We start from the raw sequence: 8,724 nt of genomic DNA, 5'->3' as shown, positions 1-8,724 counted from the left end.
GGGCGCGCACGCAGGGTCGCGGGCGTCGTTCGGAACGTTGGGCCGGCGCGGGGAGGGCGGAGAGAAAAGGCGCCAAACGGCAGGTGCTCAGTGGGGAGGCGAGTGGGCGGTTGTTTCCACCCCGCTGTCCTTCGCTGGGCCGCGGGTTGTAGCCTGTTGTGCCGAGCTTTCTGCCTAACCTTGACGGATCTCCTTGTCCTGCTCTGCCAGGGCAACTCAAACGTTGGCTACTTACACTGAAATAATTTCATAGCGTCCTTGATAAAAAATGTAGGTCCTTGATAGAAAAGAAAATTAGATAGGCGTTAAAGCTCTGTTGTGACTGTTTTGCAGCCTCGGGGAAAATATATTGAGAATAAGCAAAAAGAAAAAGCTTTAGAAGCAAATTTGCGTTTAAGAGCTGCATTTAAAGCAATACGGACGCAGTACTTTGCATGTTGCTTAATGCATGCAGGAATGGAAGGGAAAATAGAAACAAGGCATTTATTAGACTGCTAGAATTGTAGAATTTCATGTTTACTGCCATTATTATAGGACTGTGCAATGCACGACAAGTGAAATTGGTATTTTTCACTTTTTAAACTCTTTCCTAACGTTTACACCCTCTCCTTCCCTGTAGCCAATAACCTACGGTCCAAGAGGGAGACTAGACAAGTTTACTAATAGCTGCAAAGAGAGCTGGGCCAATAAAGGGTTACAGATAAAGTGCCTTCCGGGTCTGAGGCGAGAGGGGCACTGAACAGTTCTTTAAAATGTAAATCCATTCCTCTGACCTCAAGCTTCTGTTCTTCTCTCCTTTCCCAGTAAAATAGGGGAAGCACGGGACACCTGCCACTGCCCTTCCTTTTATAGCCGTTCCCTAAGGACAAGTATTTTAGAATCTTCTAAGCAAAAACATTGCATCTGGATATACACAAGGAAAGGTTAGGGGGAGGAATGGATAGATACGGATTAGTAGCGCTGGGGCCGTCTTGAAACCCAGACAATAGGCCAGCTGAGTTTCCCTTGCCCTTTCTTTTAACGACAGGATGTCACTTATGCTAGTGAATATCTTATAACCACATGGAGAAAATAGGCTTAGGAGATGGAGGTAAGAAAGGATAATCTATGAAAATCCAAATAAAAACTTTTGCATCACTAAAATGAATAAAGAGGAACCAAAGAGCATGCCAATTATAGTTTTACTTTCATGCTTTTATTAGTAACGGACATTATGCAATTAAATTCACTTTACTATCTCTTTCTCCTCAAAAGCTTTCTAGGCTCTACCTCCTTGGTAATTTCAAATAGTTGAAAATTAATTTGTCTCGCTTTGTCACAGAATTTATATATACTGAAAGGAAATTTTGCTATGTTTGTTATTTCATGCAAATGTTCGGAGATTTTATTGGATTTCCATTGTCTCTGTGGTTATCATTACATAGCATTAATTCCCACTTCTGGAGACACAGTACCTTGGTGCTTACAATGAACTAAAGTTTGGGCAACTTTTATTTAAACTATCCAGCAATTTTATTTAAAAAAAATTCTATTGGAACTAAGATAAAAAAAAAAGATTTCTCCCAGGATTCTTAAGACAACAAACACACAAATAAAATACACTCTCCAATATAACTTAAAGGGACATTATCGATTTTCAACCTTCCACAGATTTACTTTACATTGGAACTAAAATTCTTACACTTCTCCAAATAATACACAGATTTTTTTTTAATCTTGTTATGTTAGAATTCTTCATAAAAGAAACCAGAGATTGGCGAGGAATATACAATGTGCTAAAAAATAAAAGACTCAATAAGTAATTGAAAGTCCTGTGATATAGAGAAAATAGCACAAGCCTGGGGTCGATGGATCTGAGTTTTCATCTGTTTTGAGCGTGGGTTCTATTAGCTCTAACATGAGAATAACCTGCCTCACAGATTTTTTCTGTGGGTTTAAATCAGATCAAGAGATACAAGCTCCAAAAACACACAGTAAGCTAGTACACAGTAACTGAGTCAGCCACCCTGGGTTAGCACTGACTGGTGAGTCAGTCTGACTTGGATGAAACAGAGACCAGCAGGAAAAAAAGCACTAGAGATCTGCAGCCCAGTATAGAATGTAGGCTAATGAAAAATACATAAAGGCTTGTGCTTGGCAGAGGACTCTGAAGTGAGAATGAGCCTGTGATGTCTGTTAAGAATCTTACTCTGTGGAAATGCCTGACAGCCATCGCAGGGGAATTACTGATAGAATAGAGAGTAGGGGAGTCACCAACCAGTTGCAAAATTTTCCTTCCCTCTCTTTCTTTTTTTTTTTTTTTCTAACTTGTAAATGAAAATAGGACTCTGGGGGGGGGGGAGCGGGGAAGAAAGGGAAAAACCAATCAGAGAAACCACTGATGGAGTGAAAAGAACCCCAGCCTAGAAGCTGGCAAATGGTCCCAGAGCTATTGCCAGTTGTGCTACAGAGACATGGGGGTGATGGCTTTGTGCCTCAGTTTCTCCAAAAGACATATGGAGATCGTAACACTTTATTTCCTACAACAGTGAAATGAAAAACAGAAAGCTCCTTAATTAGTCATGCAAATATAAGTTGCTGTTATTTCAGAGCCTAAGCTAAGTAAGTAAATGGGCTGATGAAGGTGAGAAGCCTGGAAACTAAGAAGTTCTAAGAAGAAGAAACTTGTCTTCAACTCCTTTTGAATACCCTAATTCAAAAAAAAAAAAAAAAAGACCCAGTCATTGATAATTTGATAATAGTTGAGTAGTGTTGTGTGTCAGACAAAGGGAAGTGAAACATCTGAAAAGACAGGTAAGGTGAGTGTGTATGCCACAGCACACATGCAATTCTCTAAATCTTACTCCAAATAATTTGCTTATTTAGATTTTAGTTAATCTGTTTTTTAGTGTAATGCATAAAAACAGTTTATTGCATATAAATAGTTTCTTCTCTGACTCAGGCACAGGTACAACAGGGAACCTTTCTTGCTTGCCCCATACGACCAAATTCAAAACATTCTAACAGACCAGGAACCCAGAAGGAAAAAAGCGGTGGGAAGGCATGTAAATACAAACATAAGAATTTTTTGTTTTGTTTTTAGACAAAGATATTTGGTACTTCCCCCTTTATATATATTATGTATATGTTATTTTTAAAAACACATTAATCAATAGTAGAGGATCGAAAACCATCTGTTCTTTTCAAGGGCATGAATGGCAAATGGGGTCTCTTGGGTCAACATTTCTCAGGCACTTTTATTTATTTTTATTTTTTTCATCAAATTTTATTGATTTGCCCATTCATTTACAAAAGTACATAATTTGGGGAGTACAAATACTGCACCCAACCTCCACTAAAGCCCCAGTGCTATTACACCATCACTTTACCCCCTCTCAACTCCCCCTTCCTAGTCTCAAATCTTTTTCACTGCTCTGCATAGTAAAACATCTATTTTATGCTTCACAACTAGGTATATATTATACATCTGTATGCATGTGTGTATATTTAAATGCATGAAACTAAAACAGAAGTTTCGTGAAATAATATCCTTACTGCGTGCCAAATACTTTGGAATTTTCCATTTAATTTTTTAAATCCTGATTTCAACCCATTAAGTTGATTTCTCAGTGGACAGTGATCCGGTTTGAGAACCACAGTCCTAGCCCATTGCTTTCTCCGAGTGCCAGTTTTATAGGGCAAATGACTTGCTGAAAGTTAAACATCAATTCCCAAGGTTCAACTTTATGCCATCCTACACGTTAGCAAATACCTATTGAAGTTTTATGAGGTGGGAGACAGATTAAAACCTTTAAACCCTTTCAGATAGTGGCATACAGGTCCCGCCTGGTGGCGCAGCGGGTTGGAGCGTTGCACTGCAGAAGCTAAACCAAGCTGTGGCCGCTTGAGTACTAGTTCGATCTCTGGCCACCGAGCTGATACCATTGGTGCAGCAGACCTCTCTAGTCTCTCCCAATGCTCCCCTAAGCATGTACCTTGTCAACCTGCCTGTTCTGCTCCCCACTGTGTTTCTGATGAATCCTCTCATGGCCCCTGAACCCCTGGCCTGTACCCCATTTCTACATGCCCAAATAAATAAAATCTTTAAAAAATAGTGTCATACGCTGGTCACAGAGCAGAACCCTGCCTGTACACAGCTGGTCCTCATACCACTACAGAAGCCACTCTAATCTGCACTCAACTATGACCACAGCTCCCAAGTGGCAAGCTGTATGCGTTGTCTTTACCTTGGACTTCTGAGCATATGGCAATCAATCACTTCAGTACCATCATAAAATAAAAATGTGGAACACTGTATATTGGAAGAGAATGCATTCCAGGGGTTGGAAGCTCATATTTTTGAGGTTGGTACCATTTTCCATTTATTTTTTTTCCTTAAAAAATGTACTTGGAAACATTAAGTTTCCTGTCTTAATGCTGCTGACTATTTTTCCTTGCCCTGTGCTCAAAGAAGCTCATACGTGGGAACATGGAACAGGAACAAATCCAGGTCAAGGAGGCATTTGCCCCTACTTTATGGCAAATGGCAAAAGTTACTCTAGACAGCGAAAGCAAAATAATTAATGTATTAATTAAGTACAAGGATAATTATACCAATAAATACAGAAGGCTCCTTTGGAGTTTTGAGTAGGAAAGGAGGCTCTATTTAATTCTATCTAGGCAAAATAGAACTAGTTTCATAATTTCAAGTTTACAAGGAACTTTAACTCATGCATCATTCCTGTCCCATAATAGGCATTCACTAAACACACTGAATTCATAGAACAAGATCTTTCTACATCACCCCATCAAGTGGTTGTCAAGCTTCTCCTTTAGCTTTTCATTGAGAGCACATCTATTGCTTCCCAAAGCAGAGAACCATGGGCAGTTCAGACTGTTAAAAAGTTTTTGCTTATACTGAACTGAGTGAACTTTCCCTCTATTTTCTATGAAATGGTTGTTGTTTGAAGACTGCTCTCAAAGCCACAGCTGCTTTTTCTTCTTGGCTAAATATCTTAATCCCTTTAAAGGGGAAACTCATGTCTCCCCACCACTGGTCACTTTTTGAAGTATAATTTGACCAATCCAGAGGGAGCAGAGTCCCCCCTTCCTCTTTTCGAGAGGCTGCTCAGGCTTTACAAATCTTAAGCACCAATCTCCTCATTCATTACCTTACCATCACAGCCCTGTTGAGCTTCACCAGGGTTCAGTGGGAAAAGATTGATCTCTGGAGTAGAGACTTGCCTTTAAAACTGGTTTAGCCTTATAATTAGTGAATTATATAGGTTTCCATATTTCCCTCTTTTTCATGGATAATGTGACCTCCACATAGTGTTGCAGTCTGATATGTTGTACACAGACTATCCCAGTTTATCACCAGTCTAGTCAGCTAGTGATAGAACAAGCCAAATCTAGTTGACTGGGTAAATCTTTGCTATTAGAGATGAAGGACAATAGTTACAATTAATTGAGCACCTGTGGTGTACTGGGAACAATTCTAGTCCCTTTTAAGTATTAGCTCATGTAATCTTCATAACAAACCCTTAAAATAATATTAACCAAAGTTAAATTTCATTAATTTAATTAAACTGAAATAACATGAATTATTTAATTAAAATATTAATAAGAATAAACATCTCCCAGGTGTGGAAACTGGCATTACACAGAAATTAAAGCACGTATGCCCAGCCACATAGCTAATTAATGGTGACAAGCCACTCTCGGTCCCTGTTTGAGAGAACTGCAGTGCATTCATATTGTCTTTAAAAGACAGCTTGTTTCTTTGAATTCTCAGGATGTATACTTTTGATAAGGGGAGTTATTGAACTAAAAGAATTATATTAACTTTGTTTCCAAAATATCAGTGAGTCAGTTTGGTTTCTTTTATTTTCATCTTCCTCCTTTTGACATCTGTAGCTTGCAGCTCTCATTTATTCTTAGTTTCCCTTCCTCTCTGGTGTAAATCTGGCATCCAAATAATAGTACTTCAGTATGGCAAAATTCTGCCTAAGTTTAAAAAAAAAAGACCTTTGAAAGAACATTATGAAGAACTATTAATTTAATTTAATTAAACTGAAATAACATGAATTATTTAATTAAAATATTAATAAGAATGAACATCTCCCAGGTGTGGAAACTGGCATTACACAGAAATGGGTTACTGATATAAATGGGGAATGAAAGAGTGTGTAAAGAAAACACTTGCAAACACATGATTAAATCTAAATCCCAAGTCAGCAAATCCAGTGCTCAGGAAAAACACTTCCATCAGAAACTTTTTGGTTTCTTCAGCTTAATCTGTACAAGCAGAGAAATTTTCCTTTGGTTTGGAAAATGATCCTGCCCAAAGTCAATCTCCCCTATGTGGAAATGTGGTCAAAAGGATAGCTGCTTAGTGCTTACATCTGTGAGGGTGGCCTAGCTTCTCCTGGTTCATCTCACGTCAGCTTCTAAATGGTGGGGAAGCCCTTTCCCCAGGCCAGGATCCCAGGTAGTCTAGAGTCTACTAACATTAGTGGACCGCTGCTCAATCTACTACTGGGTAAGGTGCTTATTTTAGCCTCTCAACAATTCTGAGATGGTATGGTACCCATTTTATAGATACATAATTGGAAGTACAATGCCAAGTGATACAACTTATAAATAGCACTGCTTAGCTTAAAATCTTTGAGATCCTCTAGCTTAAAACCACTTTTCACTTCATTTCAGATATTAAAATATTGAAATACCACAAAGCAGACAGATGTTGAAGCTGTGTGCCCAGGATAAGATGGCTTATTGCCAGACTCCAGCCTGGAAATGATCACCAAAGTCATCTGAAAAAGGCTTGAATTCAGCTAATAATTCAATAAGATACCATGGGCACAAAACAAAGATCCCCAAAAATAGAGACAAAGTTACTGGTTGCAGTGTTTCTGGGGTAGTTATCTCCCAGAATGCATAGAAGTAACCTCTACTGGAGTGAAATTTGGAATATGTTTAACTGATTAGGTGAAGGTTCACGGTCCCTGAGCAGCACAACATAAAATGTAATCGTGATAAACCATCTCCAATAATCATGAGACTATTTCTTCTGATACAGTTGAAGATACCTGCTTTCTTCCAACCAAGGGCCCACAGGTAGGCAATGGCAAGGACAGATTTGAAGAGAAATAATTGGGAACAGGAGGTAGGTTAGTCCTATGTCATCCTCATTTCAGGCAGGTCTGGTCTTGACTTTATTAAGGGACAGGCAGTGTTCCCTGGGGGTATGGAAATGAATCAAATTTAGTTGAGTTTTGAGATCCACATGGAGCTGAGATTTTAGTTGGGGCTTCTTTAACTTTAATGTGCACAGGGTTCTGGGGGGGTCTGTTAAAATGCAGATCCTGGCTGATGCTCCAGGTGGAAGCTGAGACTGCATTGTTAACAAGCCTGGTGATGCCTAGGCTGCTGATCTTCACAGCATATTTTAATAAGCTTTAGAGGAAAGAGAGATATTTACCAGCTACTTCTCCAGCACTCTACAGAGAAGCACCCTGTGTGGTCAGCTGGCACGAAAGTGGTTTCTGTTTGGCAGCTATTTTTGTGTAGCTGAAGTGGCCTTTTATTCTACAAGGCTTTTCAGTGGACAAGGGCAATTCCTAGGACTATCACAGTTTAAGTGAAACAGTCCTTAAGACCATCCTGTTTCTTTGTGGGTCTCTCTGAATTGCCAAACAACCCACACTCATCCTGATTCTCAAGAGGATTTTTGTCTCCTAAGAAGATTCTAGATCCTGATATGAGTTGAAGATTTGGCCTACATAGCAGCCTTATGAAATAGTTTTTGTATGCTTACATTGCAGATTACCTGATGACCCTGGGTGAACTGATAATACTGAACTTCTGAAACTGTGAATCAAAGGAACAACCTCAAAGACAGAAAGCTAACCAAGGAATAATATTGAACTTCTGAAACTATGAATCAGAGGTACAAGCAGGAGACTCCACTCCAGCCCACCTGGATAGCTCTATGCATTTGGTTCCTAGAAAGTCACTTCTTGCCCTGCCCCATTTCTCTCTGACCACTTAACACAGGTACTGGGCCCTAGACCAGTATTCTGAATAACCCTAAACCGTGTTCTACTTGGATGGCAAGGAACCCCTGTCTGGTGCTTGTCTGGATGACTTCAGCTCCTTTTGCAATTGCCTTGTGTTACGTGCATAAGTCTTATCCAACTTTAAGACCTTCTGTCAAATCCCTACTTCCTACACTGCTGGCCACTTGTTTACAGTGGTCTCCCAAACCTTACTTACTTGATGAATTTTACAAGGGCTCTCCTGGGTTCCAGGGGCTATGTTGGGTCCTGGTGACAAACAGCTGCCTCAGAATGCTTCCCTTGGGTAGCATTTTGTCTTCTCGACAACCTATCATTCTATTTTTGTAATACTAAACACTTTTGAAATATTAATAAATGAGTCTTGGTTCATATTTGATATCACTGAAAGCAGACAAATGGCCAGCACAGAGGAACCATAAAAATTCCCCATAGCAATCCATAGTAATAAGAATTTTTTTATATTTGCACAAACAAGCTAAGCAACAGATGTGCAAATATCCTGAATTATCTGAGAGAAGTTACATGATGAGTTGAAGTTCAGTTACCTGCATAGTTATTATCAGGGACTCTGCAATAGGAATTCTGATGTTCACAATACAGATACATCAGTATACCCTTCCTCTAAGTGCCAGATGTTTCCACAAAGTTGGGTGCAGCTGATGAT

Source organism: Condylura cristata, unplaced genomic scaffold (assembly GCF_000260355.1).
Source record: "Condylura cristata isolate star-nosed mole 26May11 unplaced genomic scaffold, ConCri1.0 scaffold00003, whole genome shotgun sequence".
In the NCBI taxonomy this organism is placed as follows: Eukaryota; Metazoa; Chordata; class Mammalia; order Eulipotyphla; family Talpidae; genus Condylura; species Condylura cristata.
Note: the sequence above shows the minus strand (reverse complement) of the source record.